Source organism: Ovis canadensis, chromosome 15 (genome assembly GCF_042477335.2).
Source record: "Ovis canadensis isolate MfBH-ARS-UI-01 breed Bighorn chromosome 15, ARS-UI_OviCan_v2, whole genome shotgun sequence".
In the NCBI taxonomy this organism is placed as follows: Eukaryota; Metazoa; Chordata; class Mammalia; order Artiodactyla; family Bovidae; genus Ovis; species Ovis canadensis.
This window is the reverse complement of record NC_091259.1, coordinates 74536187-74553970: the sequence shown is the minus strand read 5'-3', so window position 1 is coordinate 74553970 and position 17784 is coordinate 74536187.

The window sequence follows — 17784 nt, the reverse complement described above, 5'->3', positions numbered from 1 at the left end:
AATGAAAAGCTAAGGGACCTCACCCAAGTGGGAAAATTAAGACAGCTCTATCCAGTTGGCTAGAGAAAGGGAGGGCCCTGGAAGGACAGGCAGGAGGGCCAGAGCGGGGATGATGGAAAAGGGAAGTCAGCATTTCCTGCTGATCATCTGCCTAAGCCTTGTGACAACGAAGGTAACACCCACAGGCCACTCCTGATCATTCCAGTGTGTGCCCACTTAGCCTGGGTTAGTTCTCCCTACAATATGAATGTCCCTCTCTTGGCCCAAGGGTAAGAGCATCTCATTAACAGCTGCCTGAACAGGGCACAGCAACTGCCCACCAGAAGTGGTGGTCAACTACCATTGGCTTGAAACCTCAGGAGTCCCCGGGGTGAAAGTCGAAACTGGCTCCATACACAGAAGGCAATGAGAGAAGAAAGAGGCAGATTTCTTTGGGGTGGAAGGTAGCAGATTTAATTAGGAGGGGAATTACATAGGGGGCTTGCCTTAGGCAGCCGTAAGAAAAATGGATCTCTGCCCTGGTCTGAAAGAATCTTATAAGTTTGTATGGCAGCCACAGTGGGGTTCAGTCATGTACACAGTCCAGATGGTCTCAGCAACACATTGCCTTTCTCAAGGCTGCATCCTTGAAATGGCTTCTCTAGGTTGGGGATGAAGGGCAGAATGTACATTCCAAGGAGAGAGAAGGGGATAAGGAGCCTTCCCTCACCTGGCTCCAGCTCTCTGATCAGCAGGAAGTCACACTCTGTCCATGACCTTTCCCAACTATGATGCAAAATTCTGCTCACCCTGCAAAAGACCCTCTATTTACAACGCCATATTCCATGGTCCAAGCTATCCTAAACCAGTAAAACAGACATAGGAATCCTGAACTCTCAGAGGTAGCAGTGTGAACAACAGAGCATCCAGCACCTGTACTTGGCTGGGACTGATCAGAGCCAATTTGAGAGTCTTCCTCACTTCAAACCGGGACAGGGTGAAGCCACCAGGCACCATAGTGTTATCTGAATATGGACATTGTCAAGTCTAGAAACCTGTCATTCCTGATGATCTACAACTATCACATTTTCTATAAAACTGTAACATAAGAGCAGTAAAAATATTTTTTCATTGCTTTTTAATGTAAGTAAGAAATTTAAACAGTACCATGGACAAAGACGGGAGAGTTTCTAAATGATAAAAAGGTCTCATTAGTTAAGAGAATTTAAGTCAGAATTGCTAAGATCATCTTATGCACCAACTTTACAAATTAAGAAATGAAAGCCTGGATCAATTTGTCTAGACAATCAATTTGTCTAACATCCAGTGGAAAAAAGCAAGACAGACCCAAGAATCCACACCTCCCTGCCAGTTGTTACCAGGATTTCAAAAATTCTGCTTTGCTTCTTGGCATCTATCTTAATTCTCAGCTATGTAAACAGTTCAACTGTACTTTTTTCTTTTTAACCTTTTGGCCCCATTGCACAGCACATGGAATCTTAGTTTGCCAATCAGAGATTGAATCTGCATTCCCTGCATTGGAAATGTAACCACCGGTCTGTCAGAGAAGTCCCCTCAACGGCACTCTTTGCATACTGTGTTAACGTTGATTTGCTACATAAGGATGAAACCTAGTACCAAATTCTTTTGAGTTTAACAGGTGAGACTTCACTTCTGCAGAACAATATCTCTGTTGCTTTCTGGGCTGACATTTCCTTTGGTTTCCCATAGGTAACCTCCCTTTAACTTCAATTCCCATTTGCTTTTTATTATGGTTCCATATGAGGTCACTCCATTACCCCATCTGTCTCTAATTAACCTGTAGGCTATTTCCCTGGAAATTATTCAGAATGATTTAACAACTTTAATTTCCAATAGTGGCATACTAGGATTGAGCTGATATATCTTGAAGATAATCAACTTGCCTCATGACATATAAATATGCCTATGCCATTTTATAATTTATAAAGTGACTTTGTGTGTGTTATTTCTTTGTAAGTTGGTATGTATATTTATTACTTTATTTTTTTTAATATAGCATATAGAGGTCAGAAGACAAGCCTGCTGAATATGAAGTTGGAGAACGAGGCATGAAATCCAGGTCTCTCTGATTCAGAATTCCACATACTTTCTACTAGGTCATACCTTCTTCAGAAAAATTGCCAGGTTTGGCCTGTCTGTCTCTGGAGAATGAAAATGTACAGAAGCTGAATAAGTTCGTGTGTGAGCTTCTAATCTGGGACCGTGAGCAACCCCAGTCATAGTGCTTACCCTGCTAAATTGGATTAGGAACAAGACAGACAGCCACACCTGGTGGCCAACATTAAACCATCTCTGTCAGTAACAGAAACCAAGAGCAACAGGCAAGTGGCTTGGAAAACACCTAGGTCAGATAGGAAGGGGATAAATGGACATCATATGTGAGGAGGCAAGGACTGGAGAGAAAGCTTCAAGGCAGGTCATTCCCTGCAATGAAAGTCTGTAAGGAGAATTGAAGCAGGACCACTGCATACCTAGGGCTTCCCGGTTTGAGCTAGTGCTAAAGAATCCACCTGCTGAGCAGCAGACATAAGACATACTGGTTATATCCCTGGGTTGGGAAGCTGCCCTGGAGTAGGAAGGGGAGACTGATGGGCTAAAGTCCGTGGAGCCTCAAGAAGTCAGATACGACTGAGCGCCTGTGGACCACATCTTGGGGATGGCCTTTAGCAAGACTTGGCCCTAATGGGTTCATAACCTCCTACTTGCCTCCTCCTTTGGCTCAGAGTGGACCTGAATGTAAAATAGATCTTGCTCCTTAAGACAGGAAATGATCCTGAGAAAGTGAAGGAACTGTATTTGCTTTCCTCATCAGAGACCTCATAGAGACTGAGCAGGAATGCCTATGTGGAGGGAAGGCTCTCCTGTGTTGTACACACCCTCCCTGACACATGGCAGTCTGTGAATTTCCTCACTGCATGCTGTCTCACACAGGGCCGAATCCAGAAAACTGATCCAGAAGAAAAATCAGAAGGCACTTTTTCCCTCCTCCTATCCCACCATCTCTCTCTGCTGCTTTCCAAACTGTGACTCTATTTGGGCTAGTACTCAGAGAGCACAATCAGAAAGTTTAAATCTGCTTCACAATAGGTGTATTCTAATTAAATGGCGCTTTCCACCATTAGGAGTGGATGGGTTTGAGTTTCCCGTTGGAACAGCCTGAAAAAGAAACTACACATTTTCTAGCGCTGTGTGATACACAGTTCTCATTCCGGACTTCGTTTTTCTTAGACCATAAGATCAAAGCGGCATTATTATACTCTGTCCATGTATCATGTATATAAACAAATCAAAAAGAGAAAATGTTTTCTTTTCCCTCAAGGAATTTTAAGGAAATTTGTAGTTAAATCTGAGATCCAATTTTCCTCCCAGTCTTTGAATTAGTGGCTGGGCTCCCCCAACTGGAGCTTTACTGTACTGCGAGCCATCCTTAAAGGCTGTTATGATTTAAAGAAATACTTATAAACTGATTTTTCTTTATAATCCTCGTAAACAAAAGGACCTCATTAGGGAATTTCAGGCTCTATATTTTCCCACTCTTATTCTTTGATTTACTGTATCCTTTAACAAACATTTTGGGGTCTTATGCCAAACTCAGTAAGCGTAGCCATGGAAATTTTTGCAATTTGGAACAGGCAATTATGAACATGGAGAAGGAAATGGCAACACACTCCAGTATTCTTTCCTGGAAAATCCCATGGACAGAGGAGCCTGCTAGGCTACAGTCCATGAGGTCACAAAGAGTCAGACACGACTGAGCGACTTCACTCACTCAATTATGAACAAGATCTTGAGAAATCAAAGAGAGTCCCAAGTAAGGACTCTGAGGACTTCACCCTGAGAACAATAGCTGAGCTCACTACATGGGCAATGACAAACTAATTACCACATTGAAACTAATTACAAATGTGTAGTCTGAACAAGAAAAAGCTGAGATTATCTATAACTGTCTTCACACATCAAAGCCATGTCTCACAAAGAGAGGGCTTAGACATATCTTGCATTACTCTACAGCAGTTTCTCAACTTTGACACTATTGAAATTATCCTATGCAATATAAGATGTTAAGCATCATCCTTTACCTCTACTCATCAGATGCCAGTGGCATCCAGTTGAGAAATTCCAAATGTCTTTGGATTTTGCCATATATTCCCAGGCAGATATATGATCCACGCTCAAAACCATTGCTATGGCAGAGGGGGTATTCAGTTAGCAGAACTCCAGACACTCTTTTACCAAAGTGACTCCATTCTTGCACATTTTCATATCAGATGGGAGATGCTACAGAGAACTTACACTCAGGTCAATTTCAGGGAGAAAAAGTTCCAAATCCAGTGTTTGAGCAGAAATGAAACTGTGAGGCTCATGTTGCAACATGCCTCCCTTCGCTAGAGGAATTTGACAGGAGCATGATAACATCAGTAGGAGAATCTGTAAAAAGATTCTAGGCAACAAGTAGGTAGTGAGGTGTCACTTCTAAGGTTTCCGTAATTATGATTTCTTGTCATGATTACATATGGTTTTGTAAACCGGGCACAGAAATGGTGGCTACACAGAATATCATTAACTAATTAATTACAAATTTGATCAGCTGTTCCCTTTAAGAATCTGAAGACATTTATGGCCATAATTTAAATTGTACCATTTATTTTTGTACCGATCATCCAAAAAGCCTAATCCTTTTTAGAATCTATGATTAAAACCCATCTGCCTCCTTTTCATGTTATCCAAAATAGTGAACATTACTTTATACATTTTTTTGACTGCCTCGGAATTTGGAAGAAATTTCAGAAAGAACAAAACTGTGCTCACTGACCACTCAAGGGTGATTGTTTCTGGACAATGTATACGTCTTCGGAGTGTGTTTTCATATCTTATTTCATGCTAATGATACATGTTGTCAGAATATTAAATATGTTCATACACCTTCCAATGGAAAAATATCTTTGCCCAATCCATAATACCCTGCTTTTACCCAGACAATAACTCTATTTTTTTTAAACTCCCCTAATCTACAATGTATTTTCAAGAGGTGAGATGCTTCTCAACATTTCCCCAGAGCAGAAATGTCAGAGAAATACAAAAATATAGGGTTGACTCTAGGCTATGTGTTATTTTGAATCATTAGCACAGTCTAAAGGGTTTTTCCGAATCACCTAGAAATGAAGCTATTTTAAACTGGTAATTAGAAGATTATCTGCATGCTAGTATTTTTAAATTAATTTTAAGCCCCAAAGGGCTTGTGAATGGTTGAGTAGCCTTATTACTGAGTTTTGTTTAAAATGCTCCAGTTATTTGATAATTTTTTTAATTAAAAAAACAGTGGAAAAGCTCCACTGATCAGACCTGTATTAGTTCCCCAGATTGTATCTAAGCCTTGAAGGTTGCTTGTTTAAGCTGGCTTTCCTCAAGTCAAAAATGGCCCTTTCTAGAAACTATAAATGAAGTCTATATGCATCCTTTGAAGTATAACCACTGATTCTCATCCCAGAACCACAAGATATGAGTCACTACCAAAAATGTTAACCCCATTCGTTTATTAAACATGGGGTTATTCATTTCCAAGATACTTATTACATTGAGAATGCCTACATTAAACTTAATGCCTTACAAAATTGATTTTGAATATTAAAAACACTGGGATTGAAATTAAAGTCACGGCACCTTGAAATTGAACCCGTTTCTATCATCAATGAGTTGTGTGAATCTGAGCAAGCCAAGCTTTCCTCCTAGGATTCAGTCTTTTCACCTTAATAGTATTAGATAGTTCTTATTTTTTAAATAAAGTTATAGAATTCCATATTCTATAGGCAAACTAGGAAACAGAACATCTTGTGCTTTTTAAAAGTTAAGTACCACAATTTTATCTCCATTCTGAAGATATTTGCTATGGTCTACTCATTCACTTAACACAGGGGAGCTCCCACTGACTCAAGGGAAAGAAACATTTGAAATTTAAAAAAGAAAATCTTCCACTGTGTTCTAACTTAGCTTACTGTCTTTGGTTTAGGTTGATGGATTATAGTTTTAGACAAAAATTTTTCTGTTGTCTGTGCTCAGTTGTGTCCAACTCTTTATGACCCCAAGGACTATAACCCACCAGGGTCCTCTGTCCATGGAATTTTCCAGGCAAGATTACTGGAGCAGGTTGCCATTTCCTACTCCAGGGTATCTTCCTGCCCCAGGGGTTGAACCTGGTCTCTATGTCTCCTGCATTATCAGGCAGACTCTTTATCATGAGCGCTATACTTACTGAATGCTTTCTACTCGGGTTGGGCTTTATAGCTGGACTCTCTTCAGTGGATTCAGGCCAGTCTCATCAGGTCAAGCAAAACACCTGGCCCTTATTCCCAAAGACTTCCTGAGAAAGAGTTGTGGATTATACATATTAATTTGTCTCTTACCCACAAGGAACTGAGAGAGTAGCATTAACATACACACACTACTACGTATAAAATAGACAGCTAGCGGAAAGCTGCTTAAAAAAACACAGGGAGTTTAGCTTGGTGCTCTGTGATGGCCTAGAGGAGTGGGATGAGAGGGTGGAGGGAGGCCCAGGATGGAGGGGATATATGTATATTTATAGTTGATTCACATTGTAGTATAGAAAAAGCTAACAACACTGTAAAGCAATTATCCTCCAATTAAAAAAATCGTATGATAAAAAAATTATATTTTACCCACTAATACAGTAAAAACAAATTGTCTTATACAGAATAATCTATGCACTTAGCATATTTAACATTTCAGATATACTTGTCGAGAAGAATTCATACACTCCTGCTTCTGTATCCTTAGGAAAATGTTGTTGAATACCTAAGATTAAAAACAAACTCATCCACAGATAAAAGTAAATTAAAGTTAAAAGCAAATTAAAGTTTGACTGAAATGAAGTGACACCAAGTTCCACAAAATAGATACTGTAGCTGCTATATAACTGCTCCAGCTCCATAAAATGCCCACTAGCTTTCGCATCCTTACTTTAAAACTCAGCTACACTTCTTCATAGGCACAGGGAGAAAAAACTTCTGACTTGGCAAGACTTGATTTAAAAACAAAGATAGGACTTGAGTAGGAAAGATGCTTTAAGTGTCCTGACTCACCCTGTGGCTCATTTCATAGCAACACTCCTCCCACCAAAACCAAAGTTTAAGGTCAGCTTCGGGGCTTGAGAGGGCAAGATGTGATAAGTAATATTGAGTATGTACTGCAAGTATATGTCTAAGTGACTTTTCATGTACTAAATCATTTACAACCACTATGAAGATTAATTTTACATGTCAGCTTTATGGGCTGAGGGATTCCCAGATGGCTGGTAACACACTATTTCTAGGTGTGTTTGTGAAAGTGTTTCCAGAAGATATTAGCACTTGAATCACAGACAATAAAAAAGATCTCTTTCACCAATGTGGGCATCATCCAATCAAAATAGAGCAGAAAGATGGAGACAGAGCAAATTTCCCTCTGCTCCAGCTGAGACATGGATTTTTCTCCTGCTCTTAGACACTGGCATCCTGGTTCTTGGGCTTTTGAACTCAGACCAGGACTTATACCATCAGTTACCCTATTTTTAGGCCTTTGGACTTGAACTGAACTATATCACTGGTTTTCTTGATGCTCCAGCTTGCAAACAGTAGATCTCAGATTATGGGAACATCTTGGCCTTCATCACCATGTGAGTCAATTCCTATAATAAATCTTTTGTGAGCGTGTGCACTTGTATATGTGCATATATCCTATTTCTTGTCTCTGGAGAGCTCTAATACAATAATCTTATAAAGTAAAATCGATTATTATCACCAGTCTTTGAATGAAGAAACACAGGCACATATAGGTTCAATATTGTGCCTTTGTTATGCAGTGTCACAAAAAAGCAGAGGTTCAAGTTTAGGCAACCTAACACCTTAGTCCTCATTCCTAATAAGTAACAATAATAACAAAATAATAACTAATATTACTATTAACTATTATTGCATATCTTTTAAATGGCATTCCTTTTCTCACTTTCTCCTTGTGAACTAAGGGTTAGTATTCCCATTATAAGATTCTAAAAGATTAAATAGCCTGATGTCACATAGTTAGTAAATGAGAGAGCATACATCTAAGTCTCTGCTTTTAAGCTACTGTCTGCCCTGTCTGGTGAGGATATGAGATGTGCCATACTCTGTGGTTTTAAGAAAATCCAAGGATACTGAATAAAGTTCCCATGGCTAAGAGCTAATCAAACACCAGAATATGAACATACTCAGCATATACTAACACAGAAGAAAGAAAGGCTAAAGCAGAGATGCAAATTAAGCACCTTTACAGTCGAGACAAATTCACTACTATACTCAGACACAAGGATGACCCATTCCCACCCAAGTCTCCCTCCACATGCCAAAAAGACCTGACCACCAAAGCCCGTGTCCTCTTTTAGACCATGTTTCAGTTATCCAGGACTTCAGAAATCTGTGCACAAATGGTCTTGAGCCCTGGATCCAACCTCCCCAGGACCAGCCATGCCAATGATGTGCACACTCAAAGATGTTTGGCTGGGGCAATAGTTTAAGGGGTGCAAAAGGAATTTGGGTATGCAAGCTGGGGTAGCTGCCTTTGTGTAGAAAGGAGCTAAAGGTGGTAAAAAGATAACAAGCAATGGGGCAGGAACTGGGCGCTTACACCATCAACATAGGATTTTGATAAATCTAAGAATTTTAAACTTGAACCCGGGCTTCCAGGATAAAGTTACACTTGTAAAGAGAAAAGGATAGAGCATATTTTATGTAAACATATGTGAGTCTGATTTATAACTTTTAAAGACCTATGTCCTTCAGATCTCCATCTGCATTCCTGCCCTGAATCCAAAAATTCCAAGTACAGGCTTGGGTCAGCTGATTTCTTTCTTATTCTTTCCCCTCCCCTCAGAGGTGAATATGCTGCAATGAGCTCGCTTTAGTATTACACTGGCTTCTGCTGTTTAGTCACTAAGTTGTATCCTCCTCTTGTGATGCCACGGACTGTAGCCCGCCAGGTTCTCTGTCCATGGGATTTCCCAGGGAAGAATACTGGAGTGGGTCACCGTTTCCTTTGCCAAGGGATCTTCCTGACCCAGGGATCAAACCCACGTCTCTTGCATTGGCAGGAGGATTCTTTACTACTGAGCCACCTGGGAAGCCCTCTTTCAGGTGGCAGTGGTTAACAAACTTGGTTTGTGGCTCCACTGGTCTTTCCAGAGAGACTCATTAAATCTCAGCTACAGATGACTTTCTGTAAGCCTCACTTCTCAGTCTCTGCTGAGGACAAGGAAAAAAAATCACCTGGTGTTGTGTAGGAATTGCTATTTACATAACACTTGGCTGTTCACTTCATTGGAAACAGCTGTTTCATCGATTTATTTCAATGTTCATTAGCTTGACACGCAAGATTATGGTGTGTTGTCTACATGATGCCAGAACAACTAGATGATTTAATCAAATTCAGTCCAACAAGCAGACGATTTACTTTGAAAGAGAAATTAGTCCATTTGTTTGCTTGCTTTTTTAATTGCTTGTTTTTTTTAACCATCAGTTCTAAACCAATAGGAAATTCAGTCATCCCCACCCCCATCCCCTCCACTCCAGAAGAGATATTCACTCCGAGCAGAAGTTTGTACGGAGGGGGCTAGGCTAGACAACATATAAGATGCTCTAGCTTTGTCATAGTTCTCCTTACAAGGAGCAAATGTAATTTCATGGCTGTAGTCACTGCAAGGAGATCCAACCAGTCCAACCTAAGGAAATAAATCCTGAATATTCATTGGGAGGACTGATGTAGAAGCTGAAACTCCAATACTTTGGCCACCTGATGCAAACAACTGACTCATTTGAAAAGACTCTGATGCTGGGAAAGATTGAAGGCAGGAGGAGAAGGGGACGACAGAGGATGAGATGGTTGGATGGCATCACCAACTCAAATGGACATGAGTTTGAGCAAACTCCAGGAGTTGGTGATGGACAGGGAGGCCTGGTATGCTGCAGTCCATGGGGTGGCAAAGAGTCAGAGACGACTGAGTGACTTAACTGAACTGAGTCACTTAAGTCTAGCCTAGCCATAAAAGACCCTGATCCTGGGAAAGATTGAGGGCAGGAGGATAAGGGAGTAACAGAGGATGAGATGGTTGGATGGCATCACTGACTTGATGGACGTGAGTTTGAGCAAGCTCTGGGAGACAGGGAAGGACAGGGAAGCCTGGTGTGCTGCTGTCCTTGGGGTCACAGAGATTCAGAATCAACTTGGCAACTGAACAACAACATGGCTAGACTTACAAAGTCATGGTGACCTCAGTCACCTCTCATTCTGACATGTCTGAGTTCACAAAATCCAAAATACCTCCATACTGCCTTCTTATAGGCCTCCAGCATTCTTCACTAGTGAAGAATAGGGAGCAGTTAAATAAAAGTGACCTAATGGTCATCTGAACCATCATTTGGTGCCCCAAGATCTATATATTAATCCATTTGCTGCTTGAAAAGATGGGGCCAGACGTCCTGTAGCAGGAGATAGACAGACTTGAAACTCAGAATCCAGCTGCTTAACACAGTGTGAGATTCCAATCACTGACAACCATACCACAGCCTATTTATAAATTGAACATTTAATTGAAACCCATGTGAAAATATACCTGATTCCTTGTGGGTGGCTGCCAGAAGCAATACAGAGCAATGGGAAATCATTAAAGAGGTACACTCAGTAGCCTTAGTAAAAGTGCCTGCTGATTTGGGAAGGGCACTTTGGAGAAGTGATGTTCTTCCATTTAAAGATAGAAACTCCTCTGGCCACAGAAAGCAAGTTACTTTCCAGTCTTACCTACAAGTCACTTGGGTCATGGTATAAATTTGGAAGGCCAAATGCAAGAAGTGAATTTTACTTATCATTTACCCTTCCCAAACAGCATGATCTCCCAGGACCACTTTGTTAGAACACAGTAGATCACAGCTTGCAGTAGGTAGGGCTGTAGCCCAAGCTAAACGATTTTATTAGGCACATGCTGACTTAGCTCAGATTGTTTCCTTCTGGTCCTGGATCCTACACGGAATGGAATCATCCTCCGTCATAATTACCAGAAGCATCAGAAGCAGCTGTTGCCTCCTTCCCACTGCTAACACTGGGCAGCAGACAGCCTGAGGGTCCCATCGTCTGACAATGACATCTCGCCTGATGGCAGTGTGCGTGCCTGTGCATCCCATGGCCTGAGCCAGCAGCTGTCACCTGCCCACTTGATGCTGAATATGGTGTGGAAACTTCTCTCCACATTAACAGAGTGAAGACAGGACTACTACACCCACTAAACACAAAGGAGTCACAAACACCAAGTTTCACTGAGACACACAAACTAGGGAATACTACTGTCAGTATTAGCCATCAGTTACTTATCGCCACTATGTGCTAGGCACCAAGCTAGGCTTCATATACATGTTTTCACTTCATCCACTACAACATCTTTGAGATTAAAAAGTTATACCATCAACCATCAGGGCAGAAAGGAAAGTAAAACAGACCCTCATCTCGACACAGAGTCTACAAAAATAAGGAGAGGAAAGACATGAAGCAATTGATCCAGAAGGCATAGACTGAGGGGGGATAATTTGAGGCACTCAAGCAACGTTTGTCATCACATAATTTGGACTGAGATCACCGACCCCATAGACTGTAGCCTGCCAGGCTCCTCTGTCCATGGAATTCTCCAGGCAAGAATAATGGAGTGGGAAGCCATTCTGTTCTTCAGGGGATCTTCCTGACTCAGGGACCAAACTCAGGTCTCCTGCACTGCAGGTAGGTTCTTTACCATCTGAGCCACCAGGGAAGCCCAACACTGCATGGTAAGCTCTGCACAAGATGTTGGGGACACGACAGAAGAGAGTGACAGGGGTTTTACCACTTGAGAAATATAAGGGGAGTGATTTTTTAAACTATTTTGAGAAAGTAATGCTCAAAATTCTCCAAGCCAGGCTTCAGCAGTATGTGAACCAAGAACTTCCAAAGGGCAGAGGAACAAGAGATCAAATTGCCAACATCCATTGGGTCATAGAAAAAGCAAGAGAGTTCCAGGAAAGCATTTACTTCTGCTTCATTGACTACCCCCAAAGCCTTTGACTGTATGGATCACAACAAACTGTGGAAAAATTTTAAAGACATGGGAATACCAGTCCAACTTATCTGCCTCCTGAGAAATTTAGTGTATGTAGGTCAAGAAGCAACAGCTAGAACTGGACATGGAACAACAGACTGGTTCCAAATATGGAAAGGAGTATGTCAAGTTTGCATATTGTCACCCTGCTTATTTAACTTATATGCAGTGAACATCATGCAAAATGCCAGGCTGGATGAAGCACAAGCTGGAATCAAGATTGCCAGGAGAAATATCAATAACCTCAGAAATGCAGATAAAACCATCCTTATGGGAGAAAGTGAAGAGGGACTAAAGAGCCTCTTGATGAAAGTGAAAGAAGAGAGTGAAAAAAACTGGCTTAAAACTCAATATTCAAAAAACTTAAGATCATGGCATCCAGTCCCATCACTTCATAGCAAATAGATGGGAAAACAATGGAAACAGTGACAGACTTTATTTTCTTGGGCTCCAAAATCACCACAGATGGTGACTAGAGCCATGAAATTAAACTATCCTTGCTCCTTGGAGAAAAACTATGACCAACCTAGATAGCATATTAAAAAGCAGAGACATTACTTTTCCCTAAAAGGACCATATAGTCAAAGCTATGGTTTTTCCAGTAGTCATGTACAGATGTAAGAGTTGGACCATAAAGCTGAGGGCTGAAGAATTGATGTTTTTTAACTGTGGTATTGGAGAAGACTCTTGAGAGTCCTTTGGACTGCAAGGAGATCAAGCCAGTCAATCCTAAATAAAATCAGTCCTGAATGTACATTGGAAGGACTGATGCTGAAGCTCCAATATATTGGCCACCTGATGTGAAGAACTGACTCATATGAAAAGACCCTGATGCTGGGAAATATTGAAGGCAGGAGGAGAAGGGGATGACAGAGGATGAGATGGTTAGATGGCATTACCAACTCGATGGACATGAGTTTGAGCAAGCTCCAGGAGCTAGTGATGAATGGGGAAGCCTGGCGTGCTGCAGTCCATGGGGTCGCAGAGAGTTGGACATGACTGAGCGACTGGACTGAACTGTTTGGCATAAAACGAGAGGAGAATAAAGGGACTAGTAGGCATTGCAGCAACCCCAGGAAAGAATTCAGTCCAAGGATGACACTGGCCCTGAACAGGTAAGGAGAGAGGGTTGATAAGAAAAAGGCAGGAAAACTGAGGTTTATAAAGAGGTTCTTCCACAGACCCACATTAGAAGAGAATCAAGAGCTAGCTCTTCCATGATCTGTGCCCCCTGGGGACTTCCTTGTTGGTCCAGGGGTTAAGACTCCATACTTCTAAGGCAGAGATATGTAGGTTCAATCCAGGATCAGGGAACTAAGGTCTCACATGCTGTGGAGTGAGGTCAAAATAATGAATTAACTTAGAAACTAAGAAATTAATGTTTTTTAAAAAAGATTCATGCCTCCATGATTGCTGCAGGACACTAAACACCAGCTGCTCTGAATGGTCTTAATGCTCTGGAGGGCAAATGACAACTTGAGAATCTGATCAACTATGCACATAAAGACACATGTATACACACACAGAACTTTAACTTTTCTGAAATCTATCCATGTTCTAAGATCTCCAAGACTAGAGAACTGAGCTGGGGCAGACACATCCTCAAAGGGGTTGAAAGTCCAAGTCCAAGAAGGTGTGAGACACATGAAGGCAGCCCCAGCCCAAGGATCTTAGTATTGGTGGGTATCATTATATACAGTAGATAGCACAGAGAATATTATTAGCCAGCATCCTTCATGAATAAATGAGAAATTCAGAAATGACATACTGATCAAAGAGGAGAGAGAAGTTTTGGAACAGCCTAAAAGAGGGTCAGTGTAAGGAGTTGTCAGAAAACGGTTATTAGTTAAGGACACTCTGTACACCTTCTTGGGGCTTCCCTGTGGCTCAGACAGGATCTGCCTGCAGTGCAGGAGAGCTGGGTTCAATCCCTGGTTTGGGAAGAGTCCCTGGATAAGGGAACGGCTAGCCACTCCAGCATTCTTGCCTGGAAAATTCCTTGGACAGAGGGGCCTGAGAGCCTACAATCCTTGGGGTCGCAAAGAGTCAGAGTACACCTTCTACCATGACTCGAGTTGCTATGGAGGCAACCAAGGACATCAATCCTCATTCACAAACATCTATGGGACAGGCTAGATTGGAAAGCTCTTTTATTGTATTTTCTGTGTGTAATATATGAAGGAATGTTGGAAGATCTGGAGAAACCAGAATCAGAGTCCTGGTAGCTGAGTCAAGCTACATATGCCCTAAAAGGAACCCACATATGAGTTCCCACTGGAGGGTGTTGATCAGGAGTAAACAACAAAAACAAACCAATTTAGTCTTTATGACAACCTGAATGAGGTTATTAGCACGATCTAAATGACAAGGAACAAGTCTGCCTTAGGCTTTATGCTAGAAAATGATACACTATGTAAACCTAGATCCTCAAATCTCCAGAACTTGTCTTCATAATCACTGCACTATATTGTCTCCCAGGCAAAGGATTCCAGGCAAGTGAAATATTACACGGAAAAGGCAGGACAAGAATCTCACTCAGAAAACATCTGTTCCCTTCAGTTTTTGCTCCTCTGTGGAATACAGGTGCTGGGAGAATTTTCCATTCTCCAGCTGCCCTTGCCACCGAGTTTCCCTCTGGTATCACAAATCATGCTAGAATGCTAGCTTATCCAGGACTACTCTGTCCCTGCTGAATGTTCAATGCTTATCATTAATGCAGAAATTCAATTACTGCTTGGATTTATTAATTTGTTTGATACATAGCACATACCATTCAGAGCTATGCACAGGATGAAATCACCATATCTGACAAAGGGAGACAGTTTACATGTTCAGCCTAGACATAAACTAAGCTGACTCAGGCCCAGCAGTCTTGTATTATAGCCTCTAGAGTGTGGTGCTAATCACTTGACCTATTCTTTACATGTAGGCAGTGTCAATGGAGACAAATACTATGGCTGCAGGAACGGAGGCTGGGGCAGGAAATGTCCTTCCAGAGGCTGCCTCGCTTGTGTTTGGCAAATGAAACAGAACTGGCCTTGCCCAGCACTTGATTTGGAGATCCCCTCCCCACCCACAGAGGAAGCTGAGCCTCTGCCCAATGAGATTTATGAAAACTATATTGTTTAATTTCCAAAGAACAGGTTGACATAGTCATTATCTCACAAATTAGTCCAAAAATAAGAATTCTGACTCTAAGTTGCCTTTACCTTCATCTACGACCTTCCTTGTGTACCAGCCTCTGCAATTCTTACTATAGCCCATGGAGCATTTCTGTCTGAAGTCCTGGTACAGACAAACTGTGGAATATACTGAGTCATCAAGAGAGTGCAATTAATTAGTATCAGACACAGTTGTCTGGGGCCATAGCACCCAGAGTCATTTAGGTAGAAGTACTGCAGTGAGGAAGGATAAAAAAAAAAAAAAAAGTAAATCATAGAGTCAGAGATACCTAGGTTCAAATATCTGTTCTGCTACTTACTTGCTGTGAGACTTTTGGCAAGTCACTTGCTATTTTTCTCAGAAACTAGTGATAGAATCTCGGAGAAGGTGATGGCACCCCACTCCAGTACTCTTGCCTGGAAAATCTCATGGACGGAGGAGGCTGGTAGGCTGCAGTCCATGGGGTCGCGAAGAGTCGGACACGACTGAGCGACTTCCCTTTCACTTTTCACTTTCATGCATTGGAGAAGGAAATGGCAGCCCACTCCAGTGTTCTTGCCTGGAGAATCCCAGGGACGGGGGAGCCTGGTGGGCTGCCGTCTCTGGGGTCGTACAGAGTCGGACACGACTGAAGCGACTTAGCAGCAGCAGCAGCAGTGATAGAATCTACTCTGGATGGCGTGTGTTAGGATTTGAGATGGTCATGGACAAGCCCTCAATTATTCATGTGATAATGATTCCACGAGGAACCATCAAGAGCCACCATGGAAAGGAGACAGAAATCTGAAGTTGAGGAGATGGACCAGAGATGCAAAACAAAGAGCATAAATCGATGAACAAAACAGTAATAAACCAACAACAATTCACAGAAAGGGAGGGGCAGTCATTTTATGCACTGTTCATGGGGAGGCTTATATTAAAGGGGTCCAGTTGCCTTCTAGAGTCACCGGTGTTCTATCTCTACCAAGATGTCATCCATGAATTCTGACCACTCTTGAGTCCTGCCAGCTCACTCAGGCCCTGGCAGTAGCTGTAGAGTTGGTCTTTCTCCTCTAGAAAGTAGAAACCCTTTATTACTCTGAAATTGTGAAAAGCAAAAGGCACAGTAAAGATGCCTCTCTTCTCATAGAATTTTCCTGTTAAGTTTCTGAGGTTTTAGTCATAGCTTAAACTGATGCCTGCTCTAATTGGATGTGATATTTTCCAAAATTTTTTCTGGGTCAAAATATATCATTTTATGCTCCCATGGCATAACTCATACTTGTGTCTAGGTCAAAGGATTTTTTCTTCTTTCTATTTATATCTGTACAAGAACTTGATTGTAGTGTAACTCCTATTACACAGCAATCTTTACTTGTACCTCTGTCCATCCACATGACTGTAAATTCCCTGAGGGCAGAGATTGGATTTTTTTTTTTCACTGAAGACCTAGTCTGCTTTGTAGGAAAAAAAATAGTTGTGCAATAATGTGATTGCTGTTACATGAGTGGATGCTATGAACCAACACAGGGCAATGTTGTGAATAGCGTAATTTATGTACCAATTTCCTTTTCAAGCTAAATATTTAAAATTACCTTGGGGAAAAGGCACTCACCAGATAATGTGAAACCATCACCAACTTGATCATTAGTATCAAGTTAAGCTTTGAGAATTAAAATTGTGCTTGTAAGAAGATAAAAACTGCAGTTTCCACAAGCAGAGTTTTACAATACATTTATAATGGAATGTTTCACCTGAATTACCTAGAAATATCTGAACTGAGGGCTGACTATCAACCATTTCCTTCTAAAATGATTTTTTGGGGTTGTAGTTTCCCTTACTAGTCCCACTGGTAAGTAACAACTCAATCTCCAGCAAGACTGTACAATTCCAACCTGCTCTAAGGCTACACATTGCCTCCCTGACCAAAGCCAATCACCTTACAATTATCTATCAATCAACTATAAGGTACATTAATGTCCCGTGGAATTCTCCACACCAGGATCCTGGAGTGGGTAGCCGTTCCCTTCTCCAGGGGATCTTCCAAACCTAGGGATAAAACCCGGGTCTCCCACATCACAGGAGGATTCTTTACCAGCTGAGCCACAGGAAAGCCCAAGAATGCTGGAGTGGGTAGCCTATCCCTTCTCCAGCAGATCTTCCCAACCCCAGGATTTCCTGCATTGCAGGCAGATTCTTTACCAGCTGAGCTACCAGGGAATCCCAATGTAGTAATAGCTATCATTTATTAGGTGAATATGATCCTGTCTATTTATTATTTGACACAGATTATCTCAGTTTTTCTTTAAAACTACCCTCTGAAAGAACATTGCTTATATCCCCATTTTATAGCTAAAGAAACTGAAACCCAAAGAGGCTATGTCACTGATCCAACAGACATATGAATGTATTCATCCTAGGTCATCCACCACAGCTGAGATGGAGGAGAAAGACATCGAGGGCATGCCTGAGTGACA